The 16,362-nt window shown below is 38.8% G+C and overlaps 1 protein-coding gene across 10 annotated transcripts in view; it reads right to left on the bottom strand.

Moving 5' to 3' along the window:
- The window catches only part of THSD7B (thrombospondin type 1 domain containing 7B), a 1,235,876-nt gene that overhangs the window by 883,181 nt on the left and 336,333 nt on the right, over positions 1 to 16,362 (bottom strand). For 9 of the 10 annotated variants that reach the window (XM_053214974.1, XM_053214976.1, XM_053214972.1 and 6 more), the window contains one exon: positions 13,952 to 14,021. The exons of the other annotated variant lie outside the window; for it this stretch is intronic. The gene's annotated coding sequence lies outside the window, so the exon portion shown is untranslated. The remainder of the gene's footprint in view (positions 1 to 13,951; positions 14,022 to 16,362) is intronic. 10 annotated transcript variants of the gene reach the window in all.

Here is a 16,362-nt window from a genome sequence, read left to right as displayed (position 1 = left end):
TTCTCTCTCTCTCTTCTCTCTGCCCTTCCCTCATTCATGTGCACTTTCACTCTCCTTGTTAAAAACAAACAACAACAACAACAAAAAACCAGGCTTCAAGAAGGAAGAAGTTATCAGCTGGGTCAAATCCTGCTGATAGATAGAGCAAGATTAGGTCTTAAAACTGGATCAGGCAACATGGGGTCATTGGTGACCTTGACAAAAGTGTATTTGCTGGAGTGGTGCCAAAGGAAGCCTGGTCAGTATGGGTTCTGGAGATAAAGGGAGGAAGGGGATTAAAGCTAAGGAGGGGAACAGGTTGCTGCCTATAGACTATAACTTTGGATGAATCTTTCTGCAGAGAAAAACAGAATAGAATGATGCTATATGTTCATATGTGTACTATGTAGTCAAGGAAGACTTTTAAATATGAGAAATATTAGCACATGTTTACTTGATGATGGGAAAAATCCAGTAGAACAGGAAGAATTGATGACCCAGAATAAAATGCACATATTTTACAAATACCCACTGGATAGGGAATGTGCAGTATTTAGCCCATTGTGTAAATAGGGCAGGGGACCTAGCATTTTGTTTTAAAAATTGTTCTTCAGCTATTTATTCTCATTTTGGTACTTGGGTTTTGTTATTGGTTTCCATTCGTTTGGTATACTTAATGGAATCAGGACATTCCTTTTCATTCCTTTTGCTCCTTTTTGTGCTTTTATTTTGTGTCATGCTGTTTTAAAAAGTTGCTTTACGTAAGAAGGAGAGTCAACAGGGTAAAACACAGGCATTGGCTCTATACGCCTGTTGTTCAAGCTGCTTCTTAGACTACTGAGGTTCTCACCAGACTAGGTCCCCAATAAAACTTTTCTTGGGTCCTGAGAGCTTGGCTTTGAAAGAGAGTGTGTTCTTCCTAGTTTTATGCCCGCCTAGGGGTGTGGATTATTAGGTGTGCATGTGGAGGAGGACAAATATTAGGGTGGGTGCCCAAGACATGACTGCACAAGCATTGCTCTCCTACCAACTGTTGCCACCCCTCTTGGGGTTGCCTGTGTCTCGGTTTTCTCCTCCAGGAAAACTCTCATTGTAATCTGAATTCTTACCTCTATCTTTCTTTTTAATGATTTTTTTTTGGTGGGGGGAGAGAGAGAGAGAGAGAGAGAGAGAGAGAAAATGCATACACACACGAGAGAGCAAGAGGCAGCTGGAGGGGAAGAGAGAAAAATCTTAAGCAGGTTCCACTCTCTGAGCTAATCCACATTCAGTGCTCAGGGCTCAGCATGGAGCCCAATATGGGGCTCCATCCTATGATTGTGAGATCATGACCTGAGCCGAAATCCACAGTCAGATGCTTAACCAACTGAGCCACCCAGGTGCGCAATTACATCTATCTTTCTAAATGGCATAACTTCTCCAAGGATGACTTAGGCCTTCAGTGGCCATTCTAAGGGACACCTGAGAGGGGAAAAAACTGTTCATTTGAGAGGCAACTAAGGAAAGAAAGAGAATATTACTGAGTCTCAATTGGCAGACTTTTTGACTGCAGAGGCCTCCAAATGAATTCTGATCAAAAGTTGCTTCACTAAAAGATTCTTTGGCTAAGCTAATGAGCAATTTGACAAATTTAAGCAGCAATAAACCAGATTCATTTCCCTAGTAATCCCTCTCCCTCCTGTCTTCCAGTTGCCTCCCTACATCCATTTCTCTGGCTTCCCCCTTGCCCTCTATTTTCTCTCCCACACCTCTGTCCACTCCTCTCTCCTTCTACTTGTCCAGACTCCCTACTTTTTCCCAATGATTCTCTGAAGACTCCAAAATACTGGTTGCCTCTGAAGATCCATCTTCCTATGAGGTAGTGATGTGGGCAACTATAGAACTTAAACTTTGTCCCTAAGCTGAATTAAGAGTTAAAATTCAGATTTTTCTACGCTCAGAGAAGTCCAGAAACTATTCGTAAAAGAAGTTAGACTTTTGGGAGGTGTAGGGGGCCCAAAGTTACCTAATCTATATTAAATTGTACACATATTGAACAGAAGCTCAGAGGCTGTCTTGAATGGCAAAAGTTTATTGAACTTACTTATAAAGGGACCTACAGGATCTCTCCTTCCATAAGTCTAAGGATAAAAACATAACAAAACAAAAAAAGGTCAGAATGAATGTAAGTCAACGTTTCCTAAAAATCACACCGAAACCTTTCCAATAAAATTTGATTGGACCATAATTCAATCACATAAACAGATAAAAGATGGGAAATAGGATATTTTCAAGATATACCAGAAAATACCATCAAACAACATTCAGGAACTAAAGTAGGTTTTGAGGTAACAACAGCTCTTTTTATTTCATTTTGTCATTGGAGTTTAACCTGATGTTAGAGACCTAATTAAAGAGCAGAAATTAGAATGGGAAACAGTCCCTTTTCCAGACACGACGTTTTGAAAGAACTTAAGAACAAAAACCAGAAAAGACCCAAAATAAGTTTGTGGCCCTGCAGACCAGACAGCTAGATGACCGCCTTCCCAACTGATCACTTATTGACAAGGATACTTGCAGAGACTGTAAACAGAAGGGACTCTGGAAAAAAGACTGTCCAGTCTTATAAAATAGAAACCAAGATGAAAATTAAAACCAGACAATTCACATCCATGAGCATGCTCCAAGGAAGGAAAAAGGTGTCCAGTATCTTGCCTCATCTTTAAACACTGAAGGTAAATTAATTATAAATATGGATGGACAATTTCATCAATTCCTGTTACATATGAAGGTTACTATTTATATATGAAACTCTGCCACCTTTTCTCAGCTGCTTCTTTGGAATAATCACATAATACAGGTGTTAGGTATTTCAAATAACCCACAGATTTCTCTGTATCCAATGACTTAACTATAACTCTTGAGCTCTTACCTGAAAAAATATCCCTTCTTCCCTCTGATATCACCCCTGCAATTTAACAAGAAGAGTCAATGGCTTCACTGTAGAGATCTCTGTGTTGTTCAGTATGCTTCTAGACCAGGAAAGTCACTATCTGTTTGCCTTCACCTGGGGAGGACAACAATATATCTGCACAGGCATGTTCAGGGATTCGCTGAAGTCTTCTCCTATCTCCCAGTTCCTCAATCAGACTTAAATAATCTAAAACTCCTTTGTGATTCAGTGCTAATACAATATGTAGATGACCTTTGTTAACACTTGTTCAGTAAACAAGGAATCCTGTAAAGAGGATTCTGTTTTCTTGTTCACAGCTTTAGCAAGAAAGGGACATAAAATTGTTATCAAAATACAGTCCATTATTTAGGGCATGATCTATCCCAGGATGGAAAAACATTTTCCCATGATGTATTTAAAAGTATCTTAACTTATCCTAGATACTCTACAAAATGACAACTTTGGGCATTTCTAGGTTTAACAAGATATTGCAGATAATCAGGGCTGAGTTTTTCTAAGATTGTGACACTTCCATATGAATTGACCATGTCCTGAGTAAGAGATCTTCTCTTCTGGAAGCCCAAACATGAACAGGCCTTCTATAACTTGGGGAAGGCTCTTCCACAGCTTCCTTCCCTAGACATCCTTAGATACAAAAGATCCTTCTATTTGTGCACAAGTGATCTAGATAAGCCCTTGGACTTTTAATTCAACTCCATCTCCATTGGAACCATAAAAAAACCACCAAATGCCATATCCTCATCCTTGACCCTGTTGCAAAGGCTTATCACCCTGTCTTAGGGCAATAGAACCTCATGGTGCCTCATACAGCACAGACATTACTACTGTGAGAAAACACACAACACTTTTCAGCCAACCAATTAATCTCTTATGACACTGTTATTCTCTCCTTCACATTACGATTCACTGTAGCCACACCCTGAATTCTGCCACTCACTTGCCCCCACCAGAAGGGGAACCTCATTAATGCCTTACCTCAGTTAGAGAACTTTTCTGTACCACACTCAGATCAGTTACAGACTCTCATTGAGAATTCTGACCTAATATTATCTTTTAATACTATTCTTTTTTAAAAAAAAATTTTTAATGTCTATTTATTTCTGAGACAGAGACAGAGCATGAATGGGGGAGGGGCAGAAAGAGAGGGAGACACAGAATCTGAAGTAGGCTCCAGGCTCTGAGCTGCCAGCACAGAGCCTGATGCGGTTCTGGAACCCCAAACCATGAGATCATGACCTGAGCCGAAGTCGGTCGCTCAACCGACTAAGCCACCCAGGCGCCCCTGACCTAATATTATTGATGGAAACCTGAAACCAGAGGTTATGAATCAGGATATGACATCAGTAATTTAAACTCTACTTTAGAATATACTACCTCTACCTGAGATAAAATTACCCCAGATGGCCAAAGACTCCAGAGGAAACAAACAATAGCAGGTATGTTCTCAGAGTAATACATCACTTTGGGACACTTTGGAAACAGAGTTATTTCTTCTGCTAGCACCTCCATCAAAAATGGACAAATCAAGCAACTTATAGATACACTCTACTATTACAGAAGTGGCTATCACGATGGTTCTAGAGCATGCAAAAAGAGATGACATAGAGGCTAAAGAAAATGCTCTCAAAATCAGTAAGCCAAACTTAACCAAAGTTGTGAGAGTCTATGCAAATCCTCAAAGGATAAATCTCTGAAATTGTTCAAAGAAATCACAAAATATTAATATTTAGTCCCTAACTTCAAAAATAAAGACTGGGAAAAATCTGGGTTAATCTTCACTCAATCCGGTGCTCTGAAGAAAACCACTTGATGGCATCAGATGATTTCAAATGGATCGATATTTGCTACATTTCTCCATGAAACTACTCATCCTGGTGTAGACAAATAGGTTACTGTCTTAAATCAGTATTGGTGAGAAGTTTTAAAAAGAGAGTTTAAGTTATTTTCAGGTCATGTGTGAACTATCAGCAACATAATACTGGAAAAACTATAAAGGTGGGACATAAACAGAAACTAAGGGGTCTAGGAGTCTTTTTAATATCTTTAGGTGGTTTTTACTCAGCTTCTACTCTCCATGAGATTTGAATATATTTTAATTATTGTGTATCTACTTTCAGGCTGGGCTGAAGCACTTCCTTGCCAAAGGCTACAGCCCTTACAGTTGCTAAAAAGCTGTTTGATTTTATGTGAACAATTATCAACAAAATTGTAACACATTACCTCTTATTCAAAAACTACACTGCGCTTACCACTACAATCTTCTGAAAAAGTTGAAAGAATCAATGTAACATTTAAATTAAAATTATGAGAACTTTCAGAAACCCTTAAATTCCTCTGGCCAAAAGTACTTTACAAGCCCTTATGGCCAAACAGTCCATTGCCTTGAGCACATCAGTTATCATCCTAGAAAGTGGTAACTGAAAGGTCCAGGAATTTTAGGATTTTACCTCTGATAGTAAGTAAGCTTGCCCTGCTGTGTGAAATTATGGCAAAATACTGTAAAGGACTCATATATTATACCCAGTCTTATTACGAACAGTTTAAGGCTGACTTTCTACATCTTCTTAGACCCATCTTCATGATCTTGGGCCAGAAGTTTTTTTGTCTATTGGAAGATACATCAGAGAAAAACTCGTTAATCTCATTGAGAAGGACTTTATGAAGTTCTTTTAATAATAAATGCAGCAGTTAAACTCCATTAATACAACATCAGGTCCATATTTCATAGCTAAGGAAGCAATTCCAAATTTGACCCAATTAGAACGCTACTCCAATACAGCCTTCCAAATTGAGGATTCTCAGAGATCCACTAGAAGCAGCCAGTCTTTAGCAGTATGGAGCTGGCCTAAGACCTTCAAAACAAGCTAATAATCTCAAATAGTAGACACCTTTCACCCAGGACATAGACTAAGATCCCTGTCTAATTCCTGTTTTGGTGTTTGCTTGCTTATAATAATTTTTCTTCTCATTTTCTATAAACATCTAGTTGTTATTCCTACAATGACATTTTTCTCTTTTCTTCCTACCTTATTACAAGCATTAGACCAGAGTTCACTCATTTTAGAGCCATTCTTACATTATCCCAAATAGTAGCCTCTGCCTTCATTCTTATTGACTACTTCATGTCATCAATTGTCAGAGCCCCAGTGGTAAAAACCTCATCAAATGAGACCACAGGGAATTAAATCTGATGGTATTTACACTTCACCTACATGGACAAATAACCTAAACAAATCAACCTGTGATTTTGTTAGTGTCTCTACCTCCCAGAAAAAAAATAAACAATTATTCTAATCTATTGGTCAGATTCTAGGTAATTCTAAAATTGAATTCAGCAACCTTCGTATTGATGGGCCAAAAAATTGCCACCTATAAGAAACTGATAGAGATCCAAATATGTAACCCAGCTGAGGTGAGGTCTTGGTTATGACCTTATCTCATGAACAACCACTTCATTCCTGATGCCAAGATTACTATTCCAGTAATAGAGGATACTACTTCTTCTGTGGCCAGGATACCTGACCTTGTTTGCCTCACACTAAAACCTCATGTATTTTAGGAATAGTATTCTGACACATTCTATACATAAAGATCCTGATTCTATAAATCGCCAAGGCTCAAAATTTCAACTCAGATAAGAGCTCCAAAGTGAAGCCCATCCTCGATCATTCAGGCTTTCTACCTGGGTGTTCACATAACTCATTCATTATGTTAAAAATCAAAGTGGAATTCTCATTGGTGGGAAATATACAAATAGAAAGGACTGTAACAAACTTATCAGTGGCTCTGGAAGAAATTATTAACAATACCATCTCTGCCCTACCTGGAATAGAGAACAGTCTAAACTCAATGTCACAGGTATTGACAGGCAATTGCACTGCTCTAGATTCTTGCTGTCTAGCTATGGCAGTGTCTGTGCCATTGGTAATACTTTCACCTGTATTTGGATCAATAAAACAGACAACAGCCTATGGGACTTGATCTCTTGGCCTGGGTTGAGCAGTTGGGGTTCCCAGTTCCAAAGCATCTTATAGGGATTGTTATTGTTTTTATCATAGTGATCATGATGCTGGACCACCATATTCTATCCATAGCCTTAAATACTTCTTCATAGTTGCTCTCTCCACACATGATCTGCATGATGATATAATAGCAAAAAGCTAGGGGACAAGAAATAGTGGATAGAGTCAAGAAAATATCATGACACTGTTGATTATGGAGATAACTGGACAATGCTCAAAGGGGAAGATCTGAATTTCTAGAGTTTGGTGAAATACTCAACCCCATAATCAAGACAATGATCAAAAGGGTGGATGAAAAGATGAATATATAAAAGGACAATGGCCAGACCAAAGATGACAATAGAACTCTGGCCCACAACTTTGCAGCAACCAGCCCAGAAAGTCAAATCACAGGCTCTACAGCAATTAGCCAATAATGGCCAGGAGTTGGTCACTGACTGCCAGCTTCCCTATTGTTTTATCCCCTCTTCTGACATAAGACCAACCAGAGAAAACCAAATATACTCCTCAAACCAATCAGCTAAGATGCATCCACCCTCTAGTTAGCCCAACTCAGGCTTCCTGAACAACTTCCACTCACAGCATAACCAAAACTATCTCCTTTTTGCATCATAAAGCCTTCTCACCATTCTGCCAGCCTTTGAGTCTCTGCCAGACACAAAGTAATGGTGGTTAACTTCTTGCTATAGCAAGTTCCGAATAGTCTCTATCCTTATTTGGGTCATTGTTCATTTACACACAGGAAAGAGAAGAGGGACAGACCCTGGCTGATCCTTGACAGAAGAAGCCATGATCTGATTTAAAGGGTTATTAGAGGGGTGCCTGGGTGGCTTAGTCAGTTGAGCGTCCGACTTTGGCTCAGGTCATGATCTCGCGGTCTATGAGTTCGAGCCCTGTGTTGGGCTCTGTGCTGACAGCTGAGAGCCTGGAGCCTGCTTTGGATCCTGTGTCTCCCGCTCTCTCTGCCCCTCCCAGCTCCTGCTCTGTCTCTCTCTAAAAATAAATAAACATTAAAAAAAATTAAAAAAAAAAAAAACAGAAATCAAGGTTTGTCCCTGAATCTCAGATCCCTCAAAACAAATTCATGCATTCCAAAGTGCCTGTGTTCAAGTTCTTTAAAAAGAAAACCTATTCCACAATATTATGTCTTTTAATTAAAAAATAAAAAACAATGTCCATTATCCAGTTGTCTTCAGCAATCTATAAGTTATTAAATAGTACCTCTATAGGCAACATCCCAGTAAAAATGTTGCTTTGTTTAATTGGTGGCTATTATGACACTGGAGCCTGGGATTACTCGAAAATTGTGTTATTTCTGTCTATGAAGGTGATAAATCATATTTCATTTGGGAATGTAGTCTAATTTACAGCTCATGTGCTTTTATATTACCTGTTGGCATGTTAAAAGAGAATGATAAAGACAGCTAAATAAACCATACAAATTGTTAAAATTTAAAAAATTTCTCAGCAGGATCCACTAACTCTTGAGTTTGGTGGATATAAGCAATAGATATGCAGGTTCTTTAAGAGAAAGTGCTGTCTGGGGGAGGTGTGCTTCTATTGTGCTTTGAATTTTTTTTCAAAAATATCCATTATTCAATTATGTCTACACCTGAAATACAACCTGATGCTCTTGCCCTACAAAATGAAAAACGTAATCCCTAATTTTAATTTTTTGTTTTGTTTTAGGCAAGTGTATCTAGAATGAAAGAAACTCTGGAACAATTCCTAGCACTTGGTCCATCTCCAGATGGAAAGAAGGAAGGGTATTCTCCAGTCTTTCTGGGCTCAAGGGCCAAGCAGCCTTCAACAGAAACACTCCCAACACAGACAATGCAGAGAAAGCCCTGCTGACTTGAGAAAATAGTTGATGTGATTTGCATTTAAGTGATGCCATGTGCATCTGAAGTGACTATTTAAAATCCAGGGTAAATTGTAAGCCATTCCTTTCAAAAATATAGCTTGTAAGACTGCCATTTGTTGGGGATAATCTGTAAGAAAACTGGAGAGGAACACATTTGTTAATGGCCCCTCAAACTGCAGCTGATGACCAATAAGGGTTTTGGTAGAATTGATATCTAGAGCCAGAAAAATCTCCTCTTAGACCTTTGATCTCCCCAGCAGCTGGAGGGATAAAGGTCTGATTCACCTGCAAGTTTTACAAGGCTGAATTCTATGTTAGGAAACTCAATAGAAATGATTCAGGAATTCCCTCACTATTACTTCAACTTGGCAATAAAACTGCTAATATCAGCCCAGTCTTATAACTTTGGTCTGTGAACCTGTTTTCAAGGGCATTAGGTTCCTCCGTGACATATTTGGGCATTTTTCTAACCCATCATGGAGTGGCTTAGGTACTGCTGGGTGGCAAGTTTCTCCTCTAAGTCTGCTAATCCATTCCTGTAGTGAAATCAAACAGAATATCTTCATCACCTTCTCAGAATAATGATTATACTTCAGAGAATTTTCACATGTATTAGAGTGTGTTCCAAGGGCCACCTGTGGTATGAGCAAATGGAGGTTTAGGGGATCTCACACCAGACCTACTGAGTCAGACTCTCTGGGAATGAGATCCTATAATTTGCATTTTAACAAGCTCACCATGTGAATCTTACACATACAAATGTTTCAAAACCACTGCCTGCAATCGTCAAGCGACTCTTGGAGAGCTGGAAGCCAGGAATCTGGTCTTACTTGCTGTCCACAGCAACAAATAAATATGAATTGAATAAATGAGTGAATGCATTATTAAATAATAGAAGTTATTTGAAGTATGAGGCAAGTAAGTATGAAAGAACACTTTTCTACTGCATATACGTTTATTTCTACTATATATATGTAGTATCGATAGATATATCTACTATGTATATGTAAATATGTGTATATATATTTACATATATACATATATATAGTATCTACTATGTATATGTAAATGTTATATTTTACTTTACATATATATTACACGTATATTATACTTTACATACATGTATATGTAAGTCTTATATTTTATGACCCATTTAGTTTTGTATTACACCTGCCCGGAGTGCCTGTTAGAAATTAAGATTCTCTAGCCCCATTCTAGACCTACACTCCCTACTCCTATAACAAAAGAGCATTATTCAGTACTTTGAATACCAGTCATCTTTCATTATTGACAAAACATAGTCAAAATAATGATGGCAATTAAATAAAATGTAATTTCATTTAATATCATAAAAGCCTGGAAAAGAAGGTTCTGTTGTCCATATTTTATATATAGAAAAATAGAAAGTAAAGAAGATGAATTATTTCCTTACTACCCAGTAAGAAGGAGCTCCATTAATTAATTCATATCCCGAGCCCTCCATGCTCCTAACACCATGTTTATGCCTACACATAAAGAGTATATTCACTCCCAAATCTTAAATGTTGAGATTAAAGGAGGAAAGTATGCAAAGTTATCATGTCATATAATTTATTTCTACAAAATTAAATAAAATCTGCAAGCATTTAGTGATAGTTTCATAGGCACATCAAAAGTTAAATTGTAATACTGGAGTTCAGATATCAAGGCAAGACAATATAGAAAAGCTTCACAATTTCATAATTTGAAATTAATGCCTTCCCAACATCAGCTTTGAATCTTATGGTGTAAAAGCCCATCATGGTTGCAATGAACTGTTAGGGTATCTGGGAAAAGGGATTCATACTGGACTCTGAAGGGAGACAAGATTTAATAGTCAAATGGATGAACAGGTGTTCTTTTCATCACTTTATTCAACATTTACTGGGTTACCTTTTAGATGCAAAAATTATGTTAATTAACAGCGTTACAATTTTCCCAATATTCAATCCTTTGGGGAATCCTCTATTTCTCATTTCCTGCGGTGTGAGTGGGGCTGACCACATCCACCTGCCTCAGGAGTAGACACATGGCTCAACTATGGACAGTGATGTCCAACATTACCTCTGCCACAGAGGAATAAGCTTGGGACCCAAGATGAACTGATCAGAGCTCTCTCTGGAAGTATTGTGTTGGAAAAATTTAAAAATACTAACTTTCCCATCACAAGCTACATGTTCCAAATATGCAACAGCTACATGAGACCATCTTCTCTGGCTATATGGCAGAGCCTTCTAGGAGAGAAAATGCAGCTAATATGCAATCTGCACAAGAGGTAAAGAGAGATTGCTGATAAAAATCATTTGGTTCCCTGGATCCAGGCTTGACTGGAGCCTGGACCTTTTTGATAGTTGAGCCAATAAATTTCCTTTTATGCTTAAACTGGTCTGTGTTGTGTTCCTCTCTTTTGCAGCTGAAAGATATTTCAAAAAATAAAGCAATGATACAAAGTAAAAAAATATTCACTGTCATCAAGAAGCTTAGAGCTACCCAAACAAGAATACTAATAATTATAATGCAGTGTGATAAAATGTTAAAATAAATACAAGCAGTAGATGCTTAGCTAGCACAGAAAAGGGCCACCTTATTCCTTATCTAGAGTTAGAAGCATCAAACTTCTGCCACTGAGAGGTATCAGCAGGGATTTATTAGCCATTATCCTCTCTAATCTTTTTCCTCTATTATATACAGAAATGACCATTCAAACCAATCAGTGGACACTTCCTTCTACATACATAGTATATAAATATTTTAAAATGACACAGAAGTCACTGAAAAGAACTGCACATATTTTCTGGGCTTATTAGTAAAATTACAGTTTACAAAGGATTTTATTTTATTTTATTTTATTTTATTTTATTTTATTTTATTTTATTTTATTTTAAAGTTTATTTATTTTGAGAGACAGAGCATGAGAGGGAGAAAGGCAGAGAGAGAGAGAGAGAGAGAGCCCATTCCAAAAAGGCTTTGCACTGTCAGTGCAGAACCTGACACAGGGCTCAAACCCATGAACTGTGAGATCACGACCTGAGCTGAAATCAAGAGCCAGATGTCCAACTGACTGAGCCACCCAGGCACTCCTACAAAAAAATTTAAATAAGACCTTCCTTAACTAGGGAAACTGCTTCAAACTCGACATCAAACAACATTATTTACATACTCTTAAATTCCGTTATTTTCTAGTTCAGTAGCAAATATCCAGTTCAAAGATGATCATCAGGTCCAGGGACCCTCCGGAGTCAGATAAATAGCTACTGAAAATTGCTCTGATTTGTTTTTAGCCTCAAGGGAGTATACTTAAGGACAGAGGTAACACAAAATTAGGAAAGGGAAAATACCTGAAAGCAGAGAACTCTACATGTATAGTTAATCATGTATATGTTTTGTTAACCACAGTGATAAAAGGTAGTCACCGTCTATGTTTTGTTTCGTTAAAGTTAACTTGACATCAAGTTAGAGCCAGTATTCATCAATGGCAGGGGGAAAGAAAGCAAATTTTGCATAGGATTGTCACAGGGAAGGAGTGCCCAGATTTAGTAGGCTTCATTGTAATTCAAGGGAAGGGAAAAGTCCTACCTCCAAGAAAATACAAGAAAGTGAGTGTTAATCCATACATTAAAAGGCAAAAGCTGCTGGGAGGTAGAAGAAAAATGGGCTTTATAAATACATGAAATGATTAAATAAATTCTATTTTATGAACTAATTGAGATAATCTTCTATGTAGAGAAAAGAGGGAAAATAACCTTCAAAGATTATTTTCTGTTTGCTAACTGCATGATTTTATGAGGCCTGAAGACTTTTGATGAGACTGAATGTAAGCAAAGTTAGCCTGAGTTGCTGCAAGAGAGCACCAACCCTTTAGAACCATCTTTCCAGCAAAGTCTATAGAGAACAAAACTCTTACACTAAAGCTGTTCCTTCAGAAGGAAGGAGGAAGGAGGGGAGATGAAAACGCTTTAATTTAGAGTGTATAACTTGCTCTTTCTAAAAGAGGGCTTAAAGTAGACCAAACAGCAGACGGTAAACTTAAGGATGGGCACCCCCTCATCTCCATCTGTGTATCTCTGCCAACACGTCTCTCAAAGCTCTGCCCATGGTAGAAGAGGAGTAATATGAATCTAATAAATGTGGATGGATAAATTTGCAGCAAAATAGACAAAGCTAAGAGTCTATCTTTGACTTCTTCTATTAAAATAACTGAGCTCCTTGTAGCCAAATATACCTAAGAGAATCTCAGGGCCTCACATAACGTTTGCCTCACAATAGGTACTCTAAACAACTGATGTTTTAATAAATGAATGACTGCTACAGATTCCAATCACTATATTGAGCCTTTCACGCTGATTCATATATGCCCCCAAATCACTACTGCAGCCTTCAATGCAGACAGACCACTAACTGAGGCACAATGGCAGGACAGCCAGCTTCTCCCTGCCTGGTCTCACAGTTTTCACGATGTTAGATAAATTTTGGATACAACAGTCAGAAACTCATCCTTCTCCAAGGAAAAATTCCCCAATTATCAACATAGTTTCTTCAGGACCCCCAGATGAGTTCACAGAGACATAGATGGTGACCTTGAGGAAAGGATATTGGTTCTCTTCTTGTTCTTATTCAAATGCTATGCCCGAGTCTGTGACTTTGTGGTTTATTTGCAGAAAGGCTTCCCTGTGCAGGCATGCTGCCTGTTTAGAGAACACATCAGGTGCCCAGCTCTGGAAGACTGCACACCGTTTAGCCAAAAGATCTAAACCCATGGTAACATTTTTTCTCTCTCCATTTCTTCACTCTTGACGGAAAAGGCAAAATACAGAAAATTTCCCAAGCAACTCATCTCTGGTTTCTTCCAAGTGGCCCTTTAACCATGGAGTGTGTTGGGTAGGATTAGGCAACCAGCTTCTCAGGGGAAGCGTACTTAACAAGTGGGATAAAACTTAATACAATTGATATAGTTGATTGGAAAGTTTTCTTCAAGGCAGGTGGTGAAGCTAAGTGACACTTTGAAGTCCCCTATCAGTCTCAAAAGAATGTGAAATACCACCATGTAAATGACTTGTTCAAGCCACCCTGATCCTGATACCCCACTTGTTTACTAGAAGAGTATCAGAATCATACCCTCCACTGTCCATATGGAAGAAATATCAGCTTGGACCACCATGCCAGGGAGGCTTCCTCTTCAAACTGCCTATAAAGCAAGAACAGAAAAAATTTCTTCCATTAGGTGCAAATGCGGTGACAAAAGTTTCCAAAACAAAGAAGCTTGAAACTGAATGCGAGTAGCCTCAAGTCAGAGGAAGGTTTGAATACGTTTCTCCACAGCTGCACTGTCCATTATTATTACAGAATCCCTGGACCACTTTGGTTTGAGATTATGAACAAATCTCTGATTTTCCCCCAGATACATATAAACAAGTTACATAACACACACACACGCGTGCACACAAACACACACACACACACACACACACACACACACACACACACACACACACATTTCAGGTGGTCCCCAAGGCCACATGAAGCCCATTCATGGAATTTTAGGGGGTCCTTGTGCTCCAGGTTAAAAATTCTTACTCCAGGGGTGCCTGGAAACCAACTCTTGGTTTCAGCTCAGGTCATGATATCATAGTTTCATGGATTCAAGCCTCACATCGGGATCTGCACTGTCAGCACAGAGCCTCCTTGGGATTCTCTCTCTCCCTCTCTCTCTCTGCCTCTCCCACTCTCTCTCTGCCTCTCCCACACTCATGCTGTTTCTGTCTCTCTCAAAACATGATTAATAAGAAAAGAAACTTTTAAAAAACATGCTTTTTTAAAAGAAATCCCTTTTTTTATTTTTTGTTATTTATTTTTGAGAGAGAGAGAGGCAGGGCACAAGTGAGGGAGGGTTAGAGAGAGAAGGAAACACAGAATCCAAAGCAGGCTCCAGGCTCTGAGCTGTCAGCACAGAGCTCAATGTGGGGCTCGAACCCATGAACCGCGAGATCATGACCTGAGTTGAAATCGGATGCTTAACCAACTGAGCCACCCAGGTGCCCCCCAAAAAGACATTCTTACTCCAGACTTTGTGGTTTTTTCCTATACTTCCTTGCATTGTTCAAACTAGGGGAGATACACTGTAGGGAAATAAGAAGAATCAGGAATCTCTGGCCACCTCTAAAGTGTTAAAAAGGAATCACTGTACTTGCCAAATACCTGAGCCAAATTCTTGATTCCTAATCTATGCTGCAGGGTTTTCACAGATCGTAAGAGTATGGCAAATCCTTTCATTTAACAAGTGCTTACTGAGTGCATCCTAGAAGCCAGGAGAGTGCAGTAGTCATTAAGGTTAAAGATGAAAGGTGTTCTGTTGGTCTACAAGGAGCTCATAAAAAAATAGAGAAGTAATACATCCTAATACAGTATGACAGATGCTTCTATGTGGTTATGAAGGTGAGTGGAGGGGGTGTTGGGAATGTCTGGAGACCAGCAGGAAGTCTTCTTAGAGAGGATAATGTCTGTGCTGTCACGAATGAATAGGAGCAAGCCATGGAGAGCATGTGCAAAGCATGGAGGTAAGAAAGCATGAAGTGCAAGAAGTGGTATGGCTGGAACAGAAGTGGTCAAAGGAACGGCTGTAGGAATAGACAGGGGCTATTTTTTAAAGAGCCTTGTAAAGCATGATAAAAAGCTTGGATTTTATTGAAGGAAAAGAAGAACAACAAAAGGATTTAAGATGGGGAATGTTAACATTTTAGAAAGGTCACTTGTACATGCAAAAAATATTATTGGCTGGATTGCCAAAGAGTTCCAGGAAGTGTCAGTCACTCCCACTCTGATGATTCCAAAACAAATAGCAATCAGGGCATTTAGACATTCACTCAGACACACACACACACACCCATCCCAGTTCCTCAGCTTTATATGGATAGGCTATATTTGACTTTGCTGCAAGTCTTTCCAGATACAGAATTTAATGACTGTATTCCCAGTAAATATGAAAAATATATTTTCATAAATATATTTGCCTTCACTGTATTCTACAAAATACAGTGTTTTCATTTTCTGTTGTTGCTGTAACAAATTACTGCACAGCTAGTGGCTTACAGTATGTCAGAAGTACAACATGGGTCTCATTGGACTATCGCCAAGGTGTCTGCAAGGCTGCATTCCTTCCTGGAAGTTCTAAGGGAAAATTTGTTCCCTTGCCTTTTCTAACTTCTAGAGGCCATCTAAATTCCTTGACCTGTGGTCCCCTTTCTCCAGATTCAAAGCCAGCACGCTGAATCTGACCTTCATTGCACAGGAATACTGCCTTCTGACCACAGCTGGGAGAGGTCCTCCAATAAACACTTGTGTGATTAGGTTGAACCCATCTAGATAATCTGAGATAATCTCCCCATCTAAAGGTCCACACTTTTAATTGCATCCTTAATGTAAATTAACAGAGTCAAAGGTTTAGAGGGTTAGGACATGGGCATTCTGGGGGGAGGAGAGCATTGTTCTACCTCCCACAAAGGGACCTGGCAATGCCTCCTGCCTTCAGC

This window comes from Acinonyx jubatus, chromosome C1 (assembly GCF_027475565.1).
Source record: "Acinonyx jubatus isolate Ajub_Pintada_27869175 chromosome C1, VMU_Ajub_asm_v1.0, whole genome shotgun sequence".
Classification (NCBI taxonomy): domain Eukaryota; kingdom Metazoa; phylum Chordata; class Mammalia; order Carnivora; family Felidae; genus Acinonyx; species Acinonyx jubatus.
The sequence above is the reverse complement of the archived record's forward strand: the minus strand, read 5'-3'. Positions and strand labels throughout refer to the sequence as shown.